Source organism: Nicotiana tabacum, chromosome 17 (genome assembly GCF_000715075.1).
Source record: "Nicotiana tabacum cultivar K326 chromosome 17, ASM71507v2, whole genome shotgun sequence".
In the NCBI taxonomy this organism is placed as follows: domain Eukaryota; kingdom Viridiplantae; phylum Streptophyta; class Magnoliopsida; order Solanales; family Solanaceae; genus Nicotiana; species Nicotiana tabacum.
Window position 1 is genome coordinate 10,683,057 of NC_134096.1, and position 23,402 is coordinate 10,706,458.

Genomic DNA, 23,402 nt, shown 5'->3' on the forward strand with positions numbered 1-23,402 from the left:
TGTGTGCCTAATGTGGATGGACTTCATGAATTAATTCTTGAAGAAGCACACAGTTCCAGGTATTCTATTCATCTAGGTACCGCCAAAATGTAACAAGATTTGAGGCAGCATTATTGGTGGAGGGTAATGAAAAAGGATATAGTTTCATATGTAGCTCGGTGTCTAAATTGTCAGCAAGTTAAGTACGAGCCTCAAAAACCTAGTGGTTTGCTTCAGAAGTTAGAAATTCCTGAGTGGAAGCGGGAGCGTATCACTACGGATTTTGTTGTTGGGCTCCCACTGACTCAGAGAAAATTTGACGCAGTTTGGGTCATTGTGGACAGGTTGACCAAGTCAGCACATTTCATTCCAGTGGCAGTTACCTATTCTTAAGAAGGTTAGCTGAAATTTACATTCGTGACATTGTCCGCCTTCACGGTGTGCCCGTGTCTATTATTTCAGATCGAGGTATGCAATTTACCTCACATTTGTGGAGGGCTGTGCAGCATGAGTTAGGCACGCGAGTGGAGTTGAGTATAGCATTTCATCCACAGACATACGGATAGTCAGAGCGCACTATTCAGATATTGGAAGATATGCTCCGCGCTTGTGTTATAGACTTCAGAGGATCGTGGGATCAGTTCTTGACCCTTGCAGAGTTCGCCTATAATAATAGCTACCGGTCGAGCATTCAGATGGCTCCCTATGAGGCCTTATATGGTAGACGGTGTAGGTCGCCAATTGGGTGGTTTGAGCCGAGGGAGGCTCGGCTATTGGGTACAGATTTAGTTCAGGAGGCCTTGGACAAGGTCAAGATTATACAGGATCGACTTCGTACAGCTCAGTCCAGGAAAAAGAGTTATGCCAATCATAGAGTTCGTGATGTGGCATTCATGGTTGGGGAGAGGGTATTACTCTAGGTATCGCCCATGAAGGGTGTTATGAGATTTGGGAAGAAGGACAATTTGAGCCCTAGGTACATCGGGCCATTCGAGATCCTCGAAAGAGTGGGTTAGGTAGCTTATAGACTTGCGTTGCCTCCAGGTTATCCTCAGTTCATCCGGTATTCCATGTGTCTATGCTCCAAAAATATCATGGTGACCCGTCCCACGTGTTAGATTTCAACTCTGTCCAATTGGACAAGGATTTGACTTATGAGGAGGAGCCGGTAGCCATTCTAGACCGACAGGTTTGTCAGTTGAGGTCAAAGAGTTACCCTTCAGTTCGATTGCAGTGGAGAGGTCATCCTACTGAGGCAGCTACTTGGGATTCCGAGTCCGATATGCGGAGTAGATATCCCCACCTTTTCACTAGCCCATGTACTGTTCTATGTTCGTTCGAGGACGAATGGTTGTTTTAGAGGTGGAGAAGGTGATGACCCAAAAGGTCATCTTATATTTTAGAACTCGAATCTGTACTCTTAAGCCTTAAAAATCTCATTTCTACCCTTCTCGATTTACGTGCGCAGTCCGGACAGGTTTCCGAAAAGCTTTTATGTTGAAAATTAATGAAAATAAGAATTTATGCCTTAAAAGTTGATTTTAGTTGACTTCGGTCAACATATTTGGTAAACGGGCCCAGATCCATATTTTGACGGTCCCGGTAGGTCCGTTTCGAATTATGGGACCTGGGCGTATACCCGGAATTGAATTCGGAGGTCCCAAGCTTGAGTTATGAATTTTTGATGAAAATTAAAAGTCTGGAAATTATTTGTTTTTAAGAATTGATTGATATTTGACATTGTTAGTATCGGGTCCGTATTTTGGTTCCGGAACCCGGTACAGGTTAATTATGATATGTAAGACTTATTTGTGAAATTTGGTGAGAAATGGAGTTGATTTGACGTGATTCGGACGTCTAGTTGAGAAGATATGGATTTTAAAGTATTCTTGAGAATTTCATTTGATTTGGTCCTAAATTCGTAATTCTAGGTGTTATTTTGGCGATTTGATCACGCGAGCAAGTCTGTATGATATTTTTAGACTTGTGTGCATGTTTGGTTTGGAGCCCAGAGGGCTCGGGTGAGTTTCGGATAGGCTACAGGATGTTTTGAACTTAGAAAATTGTTTTGTATAACTGAACTTGTTGCAGGCCTCTGATCTCGCAATTGCGAGATCAGGCATCGCAAATGCGAACATAACAAGGTCCGCAATTGCGAGGCTTTCATCGCAATTGCGATCAGAAGCCTGGGCCAGCAGTTCTCGCATTTACGAGGTTACCTTCACAATTGCGAAGGGAGTCTGGGAAGGGCAGGTTTGCAAATGCGAACATTTACTCGCATTTGCGAGGTTCAGTGGTCGCAAATGCGACACTTTCCTCACATTTGCGAAGGTAGAGGGATTGTGAAGGGCATCGCAATTGCGATTGTTTCTTCGCATTTGCGAAGCTCAGGTCGCAATTGCGACACCTGCAGCTGAGTAAAAGGGGCTTAGACGGAAGTTTTCATTTATTCTTCATATTTTCAAAACCCTAAACCTTAAGAGGTGATTTTACAAAGACCAAATCTTCCCCAAATCATAGGTAAGTGATTCCTAACTCTTTTCTTTCAATCTTTTACGTCTTATAACAAGATTTCAACCTAGAATCTAGAATATTTATGGTGAAATTAGGATTTTTGGGTAGAACTTAGGAATTTCGAAATTTGAGGATTTAGATCCCAATTTGAGGTCAGATTCCAAAACTAATTACATATTCGGGCTCGGGGTGAATGGGTAAAAGGATTTTGGTCCGAACCTCGGTTTTTGATCAAGCGGTCCCGGGGTCGATTTTTTGACTTTTTATAGGAAAATTTGGGAAAATTTAACTTACGCAATATAATTGATTCCTTTAGCAATATTTGATATTATTGAGTCATTTTTGAATATATACGAGTGGTTTGGAGGTGAATTCCAAAGGAAAAGCTGTGATTGAGAATTAAGTGGCCTTCGGAGCGAGGTACGTGTTGTGTCTAACCCTGACTTGTGGGAATTAGGAACCTTAGATCACTTGCTAAGTGAAATTCATGTGAGCGGCGTATATGTGAGGTGACGAGTACTTATGCACCGACAATTTACCTATTTTCCATGTTTCTCTGTTTTTCTTATATTGTCTTATTCCTATGCCAAATTGCTACGTGTTATACTAGTGTGATTCAATTTATCGTTCTTATCATGTTTACGGATTTCTGGTGATAATTGAGTTTTTATTTCAAAGTTGAGATTGATATTATGGAACCAAATATTGAAGTAAGGTTTGTACTTGTTATTCTATCTCCCTGTTGTTATTTATGCATTGCATTATTGTAAGGGAGAGTGTTAATGCACGAAGGGTGAGACCGTGCCATATTGTGAGTGTTAATACACGAAGAGTGATGCCGTGTCATATTGTGAGTGTTAATGCACTAAGGGTGATGCCGTTCCATATTGTGAATGTTAATGCACGAAGGGTGATGCCGTGCCATATTGTGAGTGTTAATGCATGAAGGGTGTTGCCGTGCCATGATATGAGAGTTAATGCACGAAGGGTGATGCCATGTCGTTTATATTAATTTTATGTTGAGATTGAGAGTAAAAGCACGAAGGGTGATGTCGTGCATTTTTTCTTACTATATTCACTATTCCTATTGATTCATGGTATATTGATTGCTCCGGTAATCATTCTGTTGTAGTTCTTTATCTTGTGTCCCCTCAGTATGTTCCTCTCCCGATATTTCCATTTTAGTTCTTCATTTCTGTTATTTGCATATACACTGTTAATTTATACATGTTGATTTGTAGGTGCCTTGCCTTAGCCTCGTCACTACTTCATCGAGGTTAGGCTCGACACTTACCTGTGCATGGGGTCGGTTGTACTGATACTGCACTCTGTACTTTCTGTGCAGATATTGATACCGGCTCAGGTTGATCGAGATTTTGCTATTGGTCTGTTGTCCGGAGACTCAAGGTAGTATGTCGGCATTCACAGACCTTGAAGTCCACATCTATCTTTTCTGCTCTACTGTTTCTTTCATTCAGACAGATGTATTTCTTTCAGACTATTACTTGTAGTAAATTCAAGAATGCTCGTAGATTGTGACTCCAGATTAGGGTGGTAGTAATGAATACAGTTTTTATGATATTCCGCACATCTTACATTTCATCTTAGTTAATTATTGTTATTTACTGAATAGAAATAAGGAATTGGTTTAACGATTTTCTAACGATGGCTTGCCTAGCAAGTGAAAGGTTAGGTGCCATCACGGTCCCGTCGGTGGGAAATTTCGGGTCGTGACAATGATATACTTGAAAACATGTTTACAACGTTTCATGCCACCGATATGGCCCTGCAACAGCAGTATCGAGAGAAAGGTTTCAAGAAGTACTCTGAGTTGATTTCTCTTATCCTTGTGGTTGAGCGAAACAATGAGTTGCTCTTGAGAAATTACAATAATCGACTCTCTAGTCTACACCATTGCACGAAGTGAATAAGGTGTATTCCCATTATGCTAAGAGTGGAAAAGGTCGTGGCCATGTTCGTGGCCGTGATCAAGAAAGAAATTTTTCCGGTGTTAATCATTCCCCAAAGAAAAATAACCACTAAAAGTGAAAAAGGAAATATGAGAAGCCAAAGGCAAAGGGTTCAGAAACTGAATGTTATCATTGCGATGGAAAAAAGGTATTGGGGAAATATTTGTCAAACACCAAGATATTTGGTTGAGCTTTATTGAGAATCTTTAAAGAACTATGATGACCTAAAAGGTCATCTTATGTTTTAGAACTCGAATCTGCGCTCTTAAGCCTTACAAATCTCATTTTTATCCTCCTCGATTTGTGTGCATAGTCCGAACAAGTTTTCGGAAAGCTTTTGTGTTGAAAACTAATGAAAATAAGAATTTTTACCTTAAAAGTTGATTTTGGTTGACTTTGCTCAACATTTTTAGTAAACGGCCCCGGATCCGTATTTTGACGGTCTTGGTAGGTCCGTTTCAATTATGGGACCTGAGCATATGCCCGAAATTGAATTCGGAGGTCCCTAGCTTGAGTTATGAGTTTTTGAAGAAAATTAAAAGTCTGGAAATTATTTGTTTTTGAAAATTAATTGATATTTGTCATTGTTAGTATCGGGTCCGTATTTTGGATCCGGAGCCCGGTACAGGATCATTATGATATTTAAGACTTGTATGTGAAATTTGGTGAGAAACGGAGTTGATTTGACGTGATTCAGACATCTAGTTGAAAAAATAGAAATTTTAAAGTGTTCTTGAGAATTTCATTTGATTTGGTACTAAATTCGTAGTTCTAGGTGTTATTTTGGCAATTTGATCGCGCGAGCAGGTTTGTATGATGTTTTTAGACTTGCGTGCATGTTTGGTTTGGAGCCCCGAGGGCTCGGGTGAGTTTTGGATAGGCTATGGAGTAATTTGGACTTAGAAATAAAATAGCTGGTGTGCTTCAGCTGTGTTACATGCCTCAGACCTAGCAAATGCAAGGTCATGGTTGGCATTTGCGATCACTGTTGAGGTCGCATTTTCGAACTTCTCATTGCAAATGCGAAGAGAAGTTGCGCCAGCCTGTGTTCGCAATTGCGAACTTTTCTTCGCATTTGCGAAGGGAGTCTGGGAGGGGTATAGATCGCAAATGCGATATTTTGTCCGCATTTGCGAGGTCAGTGATCGTAATTGCGACACTTTCCTCGCATTTGCGAAGGGAAACGGGATTGTGAAGGCTTCGCAATTGCGATAGCCCTTCATAATTGCGAGCTTCAGGAATTTTATGGACGGGAATTTTCATTCACTTCAGCTGAACAAAATGACTTTTGGACCGGAATTTGCATTCACTTCCCAAATTTTCAAGATCTAAAACACAAGAGGCATTTTTTCAAAGACCATCTCTTCCCCAAATCTTAGGTAAGTGGTTCTAAATTGGTTTCTTTCAATCTTTCACTACATTTTACAAGATTTCAACCAAAAATCTAAGGTTTTCATGGTAGAATTAGGGGTTTTGGGTAGAAAGTAGGGATTTCGGAAATTTGGGGATTTAGACCTCAATTTGAGGTCGGATTCAAAAACCAATTATATATTCGGGCTCGGGGGTGAATGGGTAAATAGAATTTGGTCTAAACTTCGGGTTTTGACCAAGCGGGCCCGGGGTCGATTTTCGACTTTTTGGAGGAAAATTTAGGAAATCTAAATTTATGCAATGTAATTGATTCCTTTAGCAAAATTTGATATTATTTAGTCATTTTTGAATAGATACGAGTGGTTTGGAGGTGAATTCCAAGGGAAAAGCTGTGATTGAGAATTAAGTAACCTTCGGAGCAAGGTAAGTGTTGTGTCTAACCCTGACTTGAGGAAATTAGGAACCTTAGATTACTTGCTAAGTGAAATTCATGTGAGCGGCGTATATGTGAGGTGACGAGTACTTATGCGCCGCCAATTTACCCGTGTTCCATGTTTCTCAGTTTTTCTTATATTGTCTCAACCCTATGCCTAATTGCGATGTGTTATGCTAGTGTTGTTCAATTTATCGTTCTCATCATGTTTACGGATTTTTTGGTGATAATTGAGTTTTTATTTCAAGTTGAGATTGATCTTATGGAACCAAATATTGAGGTAAGGTTTGTACTTGCTATTCTATCTCCCTATTGATATTTATGCATTGCATTATGGTAAGGGAGAGTGTTAATGCACGAAGGGTGATGCTGTGTCATATTGTGAGTGTTAATGCACAAAAGGTGATGACGTGCCATATTGTGAGTGTTAATGCACGAAGGGTGATGCCGTGCCATGATATGAGAGTTAATGCACGAAGGGTGATGTCGTGCCGTTTCTATTGATTTTTATGGTGAGATTGAGAGTAAAAGCATGAAGGGTGATGCCATGTATTTTTCCTTACTGAATGCACTATTCCTGTTGATTCATGGTATATTGACTGCTCCGGTGATCATTTTGTTGTAGTTTTTTATCTTGTATTCCCCTCAGTATGTTTTCCTCCGGACATTTTCTGCTTAGTTCTTCACTTATGTTATTTGTATATACACTTTTAAATTTTACAGGTTAATTTGTAGGTGCCTTGCCTTAGCCTCGTCACTACTTCGTCGAGGTTAGGCTCGACACTTACCAGTACATGGGATCGGTTGTACTGATACTGTACTCTGCACTTTCTGTGCAGATTTTGATATCGGCTCGGGTTGATCGAGATTCTGCTATTGGTCCGTTGTCCGGAGACTCAAGGTAGATCTGTCGGCGTTCACAGACCTTGAAGTCCCCGTCTATCTTTTCTGTTCTACTGTTTCTTTCATTCAGACAGTTGTATTTTTTTCTGACTATTACTTGTAGTAAATTCTAGAATGCTCGTGAATTGCGACTCCAGATCCGAGTGGTAGTAGTTAATACAGATTTATGATATTTCGCACTTATTATATTTCATCTTAGTTAATTATTGTTAATTACTGAATGGAAATAATGAATTGGTTAATGATTCTCTAACGTTGGCTTGCCTAGCAAGTGAAATATTAGGCGCCATCACGGTCCCGTCGATAGAAATTTTCGGGTCGTGACAAGAATAAAGGCCCTGAAGCTAATTCTTTCTCTGACAATGAATTTGATATCACCCACTTGGATGTGGCAAACTTCTTTCAACACCCTGATAGAAAAATAGACCACTTGATCGGTGATGGATCTATGGTTAAAGATGATGGAGTAGTTTGATTTTTATTTTTGCCTATTCGTAGTAGTTGGTGAATAAAGATCATGTAATCGTAGTCTTTACATGAGTACTAATTTTTCAATTAGTATTAATTAGTTTAGCTATAGTCATTTATTTAATAAAGCTTTGTTATTGATTTGGTTTATTTAGCTTTACTGTTGACTAGCAAAATATTTATTATAAGTTTTGAGTGGCACTTTGACAAAAGAAAAATACTTAGCTTTTCGAGTATACTGTTTTGGAACCATAATAATGAACGTGAGATATGACTACAGTTTAGTTTTTTATGTTAATATGACCATGTTAATCTTTAGTCACATGTCTGTTATGTATCATAAAAAAATTCTAGTGCTCTTATAAAAAAACAAGTTTTTTTTGCTCTTATAAACGATATGATGATAAAGTTAAAGTTATTAAAAACTGCAGCAACATGCAGTATTTATTAAGAATTTGATTCCCTCTTGTTGACGCACAAGTTCTTAAGATTTTCTGTGGTTATTGATCAGAATGTTGTTGGTCCTTACCAAAAAAACCGAAAAATCATCTCCAACAGTTTTATTGGCTCTTTTTTTGTTTTTCCATAGTTTTTCTAATAACTAGTGTTAGAACCTGTGTGATGCACAAATAATTTGATAGAATATTAATCTTATGATCTAATATATTATATTATTTTAATAAATATTAGTTGTTACTTTATTATTTAATGTAGTGCACATAAATATAACAAAATCAACCTATTGTATAATTGATTTTTACTTTATTTTCCTTTTTCGGACACTAATAATATTTAGCATGTTATCGTTTATGTAGTATTAGTCATATGTGTAGTGTACTTATAATTATATTATTGTAGCTACGTAATTATTTGTATCATAATCAAAATTTACTCGAAATTGCATTACAAGGTCATTATTAAATAATTAATTTAACTTTGTTTCTTTTCTTTTTATCTGAAAAAACTAAAGTTTATTCTTATATTTTCTTTTGTATGCCAAACCATGTAAAATAAATATGGATATATCTCAAAGCAAACTTAGATCAAAGTTTAATTCTAAAAATATTTGTTTAATTGATTCATGTATGACACATACAATATTTAAAGAGAAGAAATATTTCTCTCATTTAAATATGTGTAAGGCAGATATTACTATAATTTCTGGTAGTAGTAATTTAATTGAAAACTATGGAAGAGCTACTATAACTCTGCTTAAGAGAACAATATTTATCATAGATAATGTAGTATTCTCCTCCAAATCCAGAAGGAACTTGTTGAGTTTAAAAGATATCCGCCGAAATGGATATTATATTGAGACAATAGATGAGAATAATCTTGAATATCTCATCGTTACGAAAAATATCTGTGGCCAGAAAAGGGTAATTGAGAAGTTCCCATCTTTGTCTTTGTAGCATGTATTGGACAAGAATTAGTGCAATTGAGGCACAATCTATGGGACATTCTGGATCAATTATGACGAGACAAATTATAGAAAACTCAAATGGACATCCATTAAAGAATTTAAAGATTCTTTTAAATAATAAATTTTCTTACACTTATTGTTATCAAGGCAAGTTAATTATTTGACCATCACCAACAAAGGTTGGCATTGAGCCCCCTGCATTTTTGGAACGTATACAAAGGGATATTTGTGGATCTACTCACCCACCTAATAGGTCGTTTAGATATTTTATGGTCTTAATAGATGCATCTTCTAGATGGTCTCATGTGTGCCCATTGTATTCATTGATGATATCTTGATTTACTCCAGCAGTCGAGAGGAGCATATGCAGTATCTTCGGAGTGTGCTTCAGACTTTGAAAAATAATCAATTATATGCCAAAATTTTAAAATGTCAATTTTGGTTAGACTTAGTTGCCTTTTTAGGGCATGTTGTATCGGCAGAAGGTATAAAGATGGATCCTAAGAAGATTGAGGATGTTCAGAATTAGCCTAGATCTACTTTAGTTACAGAGATCCGGAGTTTCTTGGGTTTGGCAGGTTATCATCGTCGGTTCGTGGAGGAATTTTCATCTATAGCAAGTCCATTGACAAGACTGAATCAGAAAGGTGTCCCATTTAGATGGTCAAGCGAATGTGAGTTGAGCTTTCAGAAGCTCAAGACTTCTCTGACTGCGGTGCCAGTATTGGTATTACCCAATTTTTCAGGATCTTATACGGTATATTGTGATGCATCTCACATTGGGCTTGGTGCAGTATTAATGCAAAATGGCAGGGTGATGGCATACGCGTCACGACAATTGAAAGTTCACGAGAAGAATTATCATGTTCATGACTTAGAATTGGCAGCCATTGTTCATGCGCTGAAGATTTGGAGGCATTACCTCTACGGTGTCTCGTGTGAAGTATTTACTAATCATCGTACCCTTCAGTATCTGTTCAAATAAAAAGATCTTAATTTGAGGCAGCGAAGATGGTTGGAGTTGTTGAAAGACTATGATATCACCATTTTGTATCACCCCGGAAAAGCTAATGTGGTGGACGATGCCTTGAGCAGAAAGGCTGTGAGTATGGGCAGCCTTGCTTATATTCCGGTTAGTGAGATACCGTTAGATGTAGATGTCCAGACTTTGGCTAATCAGTTCGTGAGGTTAGATGTTTCAGAACCTAGTCGGGTTCTAGCTTATGCAGTCACTCAGTCTTCTTTATATGAGCGCATCAGGGAAAGGCAGTATCATGATTCTCATTTACTTATCCTTAAGGACACGGTGCGACACGGTGATGCCAAACATGTTGCTGTAGAGGAAGATGAAGTTCTGCAAATACAGGGTCGTATTTGTGTGCCTAATGTGGATGGGCTTCGTGAATTAATTCTGGAAGAGGCCTATAGTTTCAGGTATTCTATTCATCCAGGTACCGCCAAAATGTATCAAGATTTGCGATAACATTATTGGTGGAGGAGAATAAAGAAAGATATAGTTGCATATATAGCTCGATGTTTGAATTGTCAGCAAGTAAAGTACGAGCATCAAAGACCTGGTGGATTGCTTCAGAAGTTAGAAATTCCTGTGTGAAAGTGGGGGCGTATCACTATGGGTTTTGTTGTTGGACTCCCACGGACTCATAGAAAATTTGACGCAGTTTGGGTCATTGTGGACAGGTTGACCAAGTCAGCACATTTCATTCCACTAGCAGTTACCTATTCTTCAGAGCGGTAAGTTGAAATTTACATTCGTGAGATTGTCCGCCTTTACGGTGTGCCCGTGTCTATTATTTCATATCGAGGTACGCAATTTACCTCACACTTCTGGAGGGCTGTATAGCGTGAGTTAGGCACGCGGGTTGAGTTGAGCACAATATTTCGTCCATAGATAGACGGAGAGTCAGAGCGAACCATTCATATATTGGAAGATATGCTTCGCGCTTGTATTATAGACTTTGGAGGTTCTTGGGATCAATTCTTGCCACTTGTGGAGTTTGCTTATAATAATAGCTACCAGTCAAGCATTCAGATGGCTCCATATGAGGCATTATACGAAAGACGATGCCGATCGCCAGTTGGCTGGTTTGAACCGGGAGAGGCTCGGTTGTTGGGGTACCGATTTGGTACAGGATGCCTTGGATAAGGTTAAGGTTATTCAGGATCGACATCGCATAGCTCCGTGTAGGCAAAAGAATTATGCAGACCGTAAAGTTCGAGATATTGCATTAAGGGTTGGAGAAAGAGTATTGATTCGGGTTTCATCAATGAAAGGTGTAATGAGGTTCGGGAAGAAGGGCAAGTTGAGCCCTAGGTATATAGTACCCTTCGAATTTCTTGACAGGGTGGGCGAAGTAGCCTACAATGTTGCAATACCACCTAGTTTATCAGTGGTTCATTCGGTGTTCCATGTGTCTATGCTCTGAAAATATCATGATGATCCGCCCCATGCGTTAGATTTCAGCTCAGTCTAATTGGTCAAGGATTTAACTTACGAAGAGGAGCCGGTAGCTATACTAGCCTGGCAGGTCCGACAGTTGAGGTCTAAGAGTTATCCTTCAGTTCGGGTGCAATGGAAAGGTCAGCCGGTAGAGGCATCTACCTGGGAGTCCGAGTCGGACATGCGGAGTAAATATCCACACCTTTTCTCCAGCTCAGGTACTTATTTTTCTAATTCCGTTCGAGGACGAACGTTTGTTTTAGAGGTGGAGAATGTGATGACCCAAAAGGTCATATTTAAATTTAATAATTAATCTTGTATTCTAAGACCTTGAAAAGCACTATTTATTATTCCTCGACTTGCGTGCATAATCTGTATAATTTCCCAGAAAGTTTTCATATGAAAAAAATTGATTAAAATGTGAAATAGAGCCTTAAAATTCAACTGAGTTGACTTTGGTCAACATTTTAGGAAAACGAACCCGGATTAGTGTTTTGACAGTTCCAGTAGGTCCGTATCGTAATTTGGGAATTTGGCGTATGCTCGGAATTTAATTTTGAGGTTTCTAACTTGAATTATCGCTAGTTGGTAAAAACTAGAAGCCTAAAGACTTAAAGATTTCAAAGTTTGACCATAAATTGCCTTTTATTGATATCGGGGTTAGAATCCAGTTCTGAAAATTTTCATAGATCCATTATGTTATTTATGACTTGTGTGCAAAATTTGAGGTCAACCGGACTTGATTTGATAGGTTTCGACATCAAATGTAGAAGTTGGAAATTCTTAAGTTTCATTAGGCTTGAATTGGGATGTGATTTGTGATTTTAGCATTGTTTGATATGATTTGAGATTTCAAATAAGTTCGTATAATGTTTTAGGACTTGTTGGTGTATTTGGTTGAGGTCCCGATGGCTTCAGGTGAGTTTCGGATGGTTAACGGATCAAAAGTTGGACTTAAACAACTGCTGCAAAAGTTGCTGCAATATTTTGTGCTGGAAATTCGGGGGCAGAAATCGAAGGCCGAAGACCGAGACCTAGGATCGAGGCCGAGGGTCGAAGGCCAAAGATCGAGGCCGAGGATCGAAGGCCGAGGACCAAGGGCAACCTGAACAGAGTTGTAAGTTATAAAGTAGTGGACTTTGTCCCATTTTCTATTTTTGACAAATTGGAGCTTGGGGAGAGACGAATTTTGGGCGATTTTCACGGGGTAACATTGGGGTAAGTGTTACTTATCCTATATTGATTATATTTCATGATTCCATACTCATTTACATCATGAATCCGTGAATTTATTGAAGAAAAATTAGATTTTTATAAAATCTTCCAAAAATATAAAATTAATATTTGAAGGTCAATCTGGTGTCGGAATTCGATAATTTTTATATGGTTGAACTCGTATCGGAACATGTGTTAGTATTTCGTGAGTTTTTCTAGGATTCGAGACGTGGGTACCACTGTTGACTTTTGAGATGAATTTTGGATTTTTAATCCGAAAAATTAGTAAATTCATATGAAATTAATTCCTACAATTTATATTGAGTATATTGAATTGTTTATGACTAGATTTGAGTATTTGAGACACGAATTCGCGAGGCAAAGGTTTATTGGATTCTTGAATTTGGTTGCAAAGCGAGGTAAGTGTCGTGGTTAACCTTGACTTGAGGGAATAGAACTCTTGAATTATTTGCTATATGAATTGCATGTGTAACGAGGTATAGGAAAGGTGACGAGTGCCTATACTTTGTCAAATTAATTATTTGCATAATTATTTAAACATCTTAAATTATTTTAAGACACAAATTAATCGTTAAAATAATTGTTTCACTTTTATTCCTTGTCAAATATTAATTCTTGAACTCCTACAATAATTGTTACATGCTTAATTGATTTATGTGTCTTAATTGCTATTTGACGTTTTGCATAATAAATATTAAATTACCTATTTTATCCCTGATTTCCTCAATTAATTGCTACTTGACATTGTTTGTCTCATAATTAAATTATAATTATTGTATGTGTTGATTCTTAATAGATTCTTATTGAACGTGGTATTTATTGGAGTATTTCTAATACATTTAAGAGTTGTTAAAGTTTATATGGGGGATCGGGTTGCATGTCACAACATATTTATTTATAGTTAATATGGGGGATCGGGTTGCACGCCGCAACAAATTTATTTAAAGTTTATATTGGGGGAGATGGGTTGCACGCCGCAACATAATTGATTGAAATGAATATATTGGGGGAGCGGGTTGCACACCGCAACGGAAACTAATTGAAATAATAATTGGTTATGACTACCGAGTTGGCTTCAACTGTTGAAAAGAGACACCTGTTTCATTTCTATTATTGTTGTTATTATTATTATTGCATACAAGTTATTGTATGTGACTTCCCTTAGTCTCGTCACTACTTCGTCGAGGTTAGGCTCGGCACTTACCAGTACATGGGGTCGGTTGTACTGATACTGCACTCTGCACTTCCTGTGCGGATTTCGGAGTTGAACCCATCGACGTACTGTAGATTTGTTCGGATACAGCTACCAGTGGAGACTTGAGGTATAACTGCACAACGTTCGCAGTTCTGAATTCCCCTTCTATATTATCTCTGCTATGTATTATATTTCAAACAACTTGAATTTTATTCAAACCTTTATCTGTATTATTCTAGAAGCTCGTGCACTTGTGACTCCAGTTCTAGGATGGTATTGAGATATCGCGATTATTATGGATTATTCACTTTACTTCAAACTTTACTTCCGCATTTGTTTCCTTGTTATTAATTAATTTAAAATTTTGTTAAAATGACTAATTATATTCTAACGTTAGCTTTCCTAGCATGTGAAATGTTAGGCGCCATCACGGTCCCGAAGGTGGGAATCTCGGGTCGTGACAACCTGCAGACATTGTTCCAATCCGTATTGATGTCCATATTGGACAATCTTTCAGTGTCATAGCTAATGAGTCAAAAGAACGCCTAAAGTGTGGCAGACCATTGGGATCTAACGATCGAAAAGCTAATGTAACGACCCGACTTATCATTTTGAGAATTAGCATCCCATTCAGTGGCTTAAGATCTCGAGTAGTTTCGTAATGCGTATTATGAATTGCGTGTGTGGTCAAGTTTGGTTTTCGGATGATTCAGGATCAAATTGGGAGAATAATTCTTATTTAAGAAGCTTAAAAGAAAAGAGTTGATCGGAGAGTTTGACTTTTGTGCAAATGACTCCGGAATGGAGTTTTGATGGTTCAAATAGCTCAGTATGGTGATTTTTTACTTAGGAGGGTGTCTGCATATTCATTTGGAAGTCCGTAGTTGATTTTGGCTTGAAATGACGAAAGTTGGAAATGAAAGGTTTGGAAGTTTGACCGGGAGTTAACTTTATTGATATCAGGGTCAGAATCCAGTTATGGAAATTATTATAGGTTCGTTATGTCATTTATGACTTGTGCGCAAAATTTGAGGTCAATCGAACTTGATTTGATAGGTTTAGACATCGAATGAAGAATTTGGATATTTCTAGAATGTTTTGACATCGTACCTTCAAGAATAAGTAGTGTCATACTAAGAAAATATGATCCAAATTCAGTTTTGATTGAAGTATTAGATCCGTTTTGAAATTATGGAGCCATAGCAAAAAGAATCGTCGAATTCAGACATCGTATGAGAGAGTTATGCCCATTTTCCGACGAAATAGAAAAGATTTCCCATCGCAAGCGCCCAGGGTAGCGTGGGGCGCTAGCCCTAGCGCTGAAAATTTTGAATTTCTGGAAACTGGGCCACGGGTAGCGCCCACGCTACATGTGGCGCTCAAAATGTTATATACTCATTTCGGGGTTAATATTTCCCCATTCCTCTTGGCCGAAATTTGGGGGTTTCCTCCACTTTCTTAAGACCTCCAACTCCCCCCATCTCCAAGGTGAGTAATCCCTACTAATTTGGTGTTTCATTCTATCATTTCCACTCTAAAACTAACTCAATCAACCATGGAATCCTTAGATCTTTAAGAAATCTCTTCAAGAATTCAAAAGAGGGTTTTGGCAAGATCTCTTCCAAAAGGTAATCCTACACTCTTAGAAATATATGCATGGATTTATTATGAGTATGTGAGCAATAAATAATTATTAACACTTATTGGATGGTGCTTGGAATCCATAAATACTTAAACTAGATTATTGGGTGTTGTAGAGATTTTGTAATGAATTAGTTAGCAACAATTGGGTGGATATGAGTTCATTGATGATTATAATGGTGCTAAAGAATGGTGTTTGTAGACAAATGATGGTTTAGTATCTCTTGTTGGTTGGAAGGAGGTATTGTTGAATGAAGAAACACCAATACTAGAGGTAGTAAAATGCTACGTACTCTAGGTGTTTGATAAAATGCCTAAATGACCAAAAATTTGGAAATTTGTTTACTAATATTGGTGCAATTGTGTTGCATTGTTATAGATTGCAATTTATTTAGTGTGGTGGACCATCGTAGTATTATTAAGGGGAGAATTTCTGATTTGAGTCGTCCGGAGGTCATTTCACGAGAGAATACCATTTTGGAATATCGGCCTAACTCTGTTAAGGTAAGTGTCTTGTCTAACTTTGTGTATATATGATTGATATGGATTTGAGATGAATGTGTCATTTGCGTTATGTTAAGGTCGTGTACGTGAGATGACGAGTGGGTAGATGACCTATATTTGGTATTTGACCGGTTTGGACTGTTAGGCTCCCTTCATGTAACTAATTGTAACTATCGTTTCATGACTACATATTTTGTGTTAGAATTGTTTGTACGTACTTTACTTTAAATTGTTAGCACATGTTCCATCTTCATTGTCAAGATCACCTTATATGTCAATTATTGATTGTAACCACTTGTTGAATTCATGCTTTACCTGCTACATGGCTTAATTGTCAATTGATGCTCATAAATTGTGCCTTGGCTAATGGATTGTTATTTTTCTTGCTATTTGATTTCGTGAGCTATCGTGTAATAGTTTTCATTAGTTGTGACTTCTTTGCGTAGCCTCATTATTCCTTTTGATTTTGTGGTACACCGTAGTTGGTTGTAAATTGGTTGTTTAATTTTTGTTGCTTGAGGAGCGGGTTGTACGCCGCAACAGATATATGTAATATTCAATTTGAGGAGCGGGTTACACGCCTCAACGGATTGGTTGAATGTTTATATTGGGGAGCGGGTTGCAAGATGCAACAGAATGAGAATGATAAATGATAAATGAGAAATGATTATCATTGTATGGGATCGGGTTGCACGCCGTAACATATATGATTGATATGGATTTGAGATGATTGTGTCATTTGCGTTATGTTAAGGTCGTGTACGTGAGGTGACGAGTGGGTAGATGACCTATATTTGGTATTTGACCGGTTTGGACTGTTAGGCTCCCTTCATGTAACTAATTGTAACTATCGTTTCATGACTACATATTTTGTGTTAGAATTGTTTGTACGTACTTTACTTTAAATTGTTAGCACATGTTCCATCTTCATTGTCAAGATCACCTTATATGTCAATTATTGATTGTAACCACTTGTTGAATTCATGCTTTACCTGCTACATGGCTTAATTGTCAATTGATGCTCATAAATTGGGCCTTGGCTAATGGATTGTTATTTTTCTTGCTATTTGATTTCGTGAGCTATCGTGTAATATTTTTCATTAGTTGTGACTTCTTTGCGTAGCCTCATTATTCCTTTTGATTTTGTGGTACACCGTAGTTGGTTGTAAATTGGTTGTTTAATTTTTGTTGCTTGAGGAGCGGGTTGTACGCCGCAATAGATATATGTAATATTCAATTTGAGGAGCGGGTTACACGCCTCAACGGATTGGTTGAATGTTTATATTGGGGAGCGGGTTGCAAGATGCAACAGAATGAGAATGATAAATGATAAATGAGAAATGATTATCATTGTATGGGATCGGGTTGCACGCCGCAACATATATGATTGATATGGATTTGAGATGAATGTGTCATTTGCGTTATGTTAAGGTCGTGTACGTGAGATGACGAGTGGGTAGATGACCTATATTTGGTATTTGACCGGTTTGGACTGTTAGGCTCCCTTCATGTAACTAATTGTAACTATCGTTTCATGACTACATATTTTGTGTTAGAATTGTTTGTACGTACTTTACTTTAAATTGTTAGCACATGTTCCATCTTCATTGTCAAGATCACCTTATATGTCAATTATTGATTGTAACCACTTGTTGAATTCATGCTTTACCTGCTACATGGATTAATTGTCAATTGATGCTCATAAATTGTGCCTTGGCTAATGGATTGTTATTTTTCTTGCTATTTGATTTCGTGAGCTATCGTGTAATATTTTTCATTAGTTGTGACTTCTTTGCGTAGCCTCATTATTCCTTTTGATTTTGTGGTACACCGTAGTTGGTTGTAAATTGGTTATTTAATTTTTGTTGCTTGAGGAGCGGGTTGTACGCCGCAACAGATATATGTAATATTCAATTTGAGGAGCGGGTTACACGCCTCAACGGATTGGTTGAATGTTTATATTGGGGAGCGGGTTGCAAGATGCAACAGAATGAGAATGATAAATGATAAATGAGAAATGATTATCATTATATGGGATCGGGTTGCACGCCGCAACATATATGATTGATATGGATTTGAGATGATTGTGTCATTTGCGTTATGTTAAGGTCGTGTACGTGAGGTGACGAGTGGGTAGATGACCTATATTTGGTATTTGACCGGTTTGGACTGTTAGGCTCCCTTCATGTAACTAATTGTAACTATCGTTTCATGACTACATATTTTGTGTTAGAATTGTTTGTACGTACTTTACTTTAAATTGTTAGCACATGTTCCATCTTCATTGTCAAGATCACCTTATATGTCAATTATTGATTGTAACCACTTGTTGAATTCATGCTTTACCTGCTACATGGATTAATTGTCAATTGATGCTCATAAAATGTGCCTTGGCTAATGGATTGTTATTTTTCTTGCTATTTGATTTCGTGAGCTATCGTGTAATATTTTTCATTAGTTGTGACTTCTTTGCGTAGCCTCATTATTCCTTTTGATTTTGTGGTACACCGTAGTTGGTTGTAAATTGGTTGTTTAATTTTTGTTGCTTGAGGAGCGGGTTGTACGCCGCAACAGATATATGTAATATTCAATTTGAGGAGCGGGTTACACGCCTCAACGGATTGGTTGAATGTTTATATTGGGGAGCGGGTTGCAAGATGCAACAGAATGAGAATGATAAATGATAAATGAGAAATGATTATCATTGTATGGGATCGGGTTGCACGCCGCAACATATATGATTGATATGATATTGAATCGGGTTGCACGCCGCAACAAATATACAAATATGAAATTATTGTGAAATTAAGATTAATTCCCATTTGTGATTCTCATGATGCATTTCATGCTAGGACGGTTACTGTGATTTCTAAAATCACTTTATTGTATTTGATCATAATTAATTAACCGTCAATATATTAAAAATGGAATAATATGGACTTCTTGTGCGAGTCATGCATCCTCTGTGTTATCTCAAGTTGCTAAGAACTTAGTAGAGGTAAATGAATGCATTTTGTTTTTTGTTGTTCCACTTATGTATCTTTCAAAAATAAACTCATATCTTATTCGGAGATTTACTAAATTAACTAGTGATTATATTTTTACTATAATTAATACCTCAAATTTCTCATTATCTTATCGTCGTGTAATTTGTGTGAACAGGTGTTATTTAATTTTACTTTAATAAATCTCATATTTATCTCGTTAAAATTTGATTGAACGTTTTATTTGGTATAAATGCAATATTTTTATTGGATCTTATATACTTCTAAACTAAACTAAATTGATATTCTATTTGCACAACCTCTCTACTATTTTACCTTATTTGAATCCTAAATTGGCTCAATAACTCATTTGATGCTTCATTGTATTCAATTTGGAAATTGTAATTAAGTATGTTTAAATTATTCATTGGTTATCTTGGTTGATATTGACACAAAAACTATACATATGGTAGCACGATGATTTGGCCGTGCAAAAGTGATTCGGAAACATATGGGCACAAGATGCCACATGTGTAAGAATTGGAAGTTGTGAATCATGATTTTAGGTTTCGAAGAGTGATACCTCGAGTAATTATGTTGAAATGCATACATTATAAATAATTTAATTGATTGGTCATTTGATTCCTTACTAGAACTCATTCATATGTCATTTGTACTCTGACTATGTTGTTGCTTAATTACTTGATTGTTTTCTCGTTGCTATCTGTGTTCTCATTATTTTCATTGTTGATTTGAATTGGAAATTCTTCTGTTATTGGCCTTACATTGATATTTTTTCCTTGGTATCTTTATGCAGCATTTTGTACAGGTTTATATGTCCGGTAGGTGTCTTGACCTGGCCTCATCACTACTCTACCGATGTTAGGCCTGATACTTACTGGGTACTGATGTGGTGTACTCATGCTACTCTTCTGAATATTTTTATGCAGATCCAGGTACCTCAGTGTTGTTGATAATCTTGCTAATTGATTGGATATTTCTATGGAGACTTAAGGTATACCTATTGTCGTGTTCGCAGGCCTCAGAGTCACCTTCTGATATTTTCCTACACTGTAGATTCTATTATGGAACAATTGTATTTAGAGATTTTTCTAGTAAACTCTGTAGAGTTTGTGACTTGTACTACAGGTTTTGGGATTGTAGTAAATTTCTATTTCATATTAAATTAAATATTCAGTTGATTTATTATTATTTCAACTAAACTATTAAAAATGGCTGAAAGTATTCTACGTTGGCTTTCCTAGCAAGTGAAATGTTAGGCACCATCACGGTTCCGAAGGTGGAAATTTCGGGCTGTGACAGGTTAGTATCAGAGCTCTAGGTTCATGGGTGCTACAAGTCATAAGCAGGTTTAGTAAAGTCTTGCAGATTGGTACGGAGACGTCTGTATCTTCGAGAGGCTATGGAAACTATTAGGAAATTCCACTTCTTTTATTCCTTACCGTGCGATATTGATTCATCTTGAAGCATATATCTTATATTCATTCACATCCACTCGTGTATGACATTGAGCACTCGGTATCAGCTATGCACCGACGGTTCGTGATGTCGCGAATAGACTATGAGGGAGCCAGGGATGCTCAAATATCTTCTCAACGTGTGGTCCTGACTGGAAATATAGATGTATTGAAGGATCACTCAGTGATTTACGTGGGGGTGCAACAGATTCTAGCATCTTGTTGATGAGTACGACCTGTGAGGGTTAGTACTGTGGATCATCGGACGTTGTGTCCTATGGCTTCACGCCAAGTGGGGGAGTCCACTATAGACAAACATATTGCGGGGTCATGTGTTATATATCAGTTCTGGCATGAGATGTACATATGTGGTACTGAAAGGTTCCCCAAAATTTGCACATGTTTAAGACTTTAGATTTTGCAGGTGATAATGTTGGGACTTGCAGTATGACTGCGCCCTTAATAACCGTCCTTAATAATCCTATATTTCAATATCAAAGGAGTTAGAGAAACAACTTCAAATTTACAGAAGGTCTATTCAACGTGGACGTTTCGGTTGCAGCAGTATATAGGGTGCTTCAGAGGAAGTACAGTGGTCGATGAGCTTATGGGCTATGTGGTTCGTACCAAGATTTGTCTGTATGAAGCTTTATTATTAGGATCGTCGTGTACAAATAGGGGGGAGTATTACTGTTATGACCCAAAAACTAACTATCGTAATGACACCTATCGTGGAACTAGGCAAGACAACTAGTCAACCAGTTCTTCCAAGTCAGTTAATATTTAAGAAAACCATTTAAAACCGAGATAAAATCACAACGCAATACAAATATCTCCCAAATATTGGGGTGTCACCGAGTACATGAGCATCTAAATACCAGAATACAGTCTACTACAATATCTAGGGAATAAGAACTGAAATACAAATAGAGATAATGAAAGAGAGTCAAGGCCTGCGAACGCCATGCAACTACCTTGATAGTCTCCGAATCCTAACTCATCGATCAGCAGCCGTCGTGACCAGAAGAACCTGGATTTGCACACGAGGTGCATGGTGTAACATGAGTACAACCAACTCAGTAAGTAACAAGTCCACCATTTGGACTAAAAGGTAGTGATGAACTCAACCGGCACAGTTCAAAATAGAAATAACAGTGTAGAAACGTAGGCATGCTTTCAAGTTCGATAGATAGTTCAAAACAGTCAAATAGATCAAATTTGAACGACATGAAGAATATAACTCTTCTACTTCTACATGCCATTGCACATGCTATATGTGATGCACCATGCTGACAGCCTCAGGTGATCACACTCTCAAATTCTCAATCACTTAGTACTGTATACGGCCCAGGGAAGATCCATCCCGGAATATATACATCACTGACCATCAGTCACCCAGTACCGAGTAGGGCCAATCCAGCCCGTGGAGAAGATCCATCTCTACGTATATAATGCTTCGGACAAGATCCATGTCCAGGGAGGGTCCATCCCTCAATAATATTAACCACGCTCACAGGGGGTGTGTACAGACTCCAGAGGGGATCCTTCAGCCCAAGCGCTATCATAAATCAGTATAACTCCTACGACGTGTAGCCCGATCCCATATATGTCACTCATAATCAGGCTCTTGGCCTCACCCAGTCATCAATCTCTCAGTCTCACTTACAGGCTCATAATGTCATGAAAACTAGCTCGAAACAATGATATGATGTATCAATAAATAACAACTGAGACTGGGATATGATATGAAATGAATGAATATGATTGAGTACGAAATATAAATGAAATCAGTAAAATACCAGTAAGAAACGATCACTACGGGTCCAAACAGTACCGGCATAAAGCCTAAACATGATATCTAGCATGATCGACAACTCAATTACTTTATCACATGATGAAGACACAGAGATCAACAAGATAGAACCACTATACAGTGCCATGGAGTCAACCAGGTCACAATTCTCACGGTGCACACCCGCACGATCGTCACTTGGCATGTGAGTCACCTCAATACCAATCACATAACACATAATTTGGGGTTTCGAATCCTCAGATCTAAGTTTGAAAGTGTTACTTACCTCAATCTCAGCAAAACTTTACTCCAAAATTACCTTGCTCTCAAATTAGTCTCCAAATGTCCCGAATCTAGCCACAAGCAGTACAATACAATCAATATAGGCTAAAGGAATCAATTCCACAAGAAAATACGAAATTATAGCCAAAATCCGAAATCGGCCCAAACCCGGCCCCCGGGACCACATCTCAAAATCCAACAAAAGTCACAAAATTCGAAATCCCATTCACTCACGAGTCTAACCATACCAAATTTACCAAAATCTGACATCAAATGGTCATTCAAATCCCCAAAGTTCACTCTCTAAATCTCTAGCCTCAAACCCCCAAAATTTCAGCTCAAAACCACCCAATCTAGGTGGGATACACAATAGGGAAACAAGATTATTGACCAAAAATAAGTACAAGAAGCTTACCTCAAGAATACCCTCGAAAATCCTCTCCAAAATTGCCTAAGTCCGACTTTAAAATGTTGAAATGAAGCCAAAAATTGTGAAACCCTCATTTTTAAACATCCCGCCCAGGCCTTTCGCACCTGCGGCCATATTTCTGCACATGCGGAGCCGCTTCTGCGGTAATTTATCCACTTCTACGAAAACCACTTAAGTTCCTAGGCTACCGCTCCTGCTCTCCCCTATCCACTTCTACAGAAGTGCTTCTACGCAACAGGCCCGCATCTGCGGCCTCGCAGGTGCGGAAAGGACCCCGCACCTGCGACCACTACCAAGCCTTCTCCTTTTCTTCTACGGGAACCTTCCCGCTTCTGCGGGCT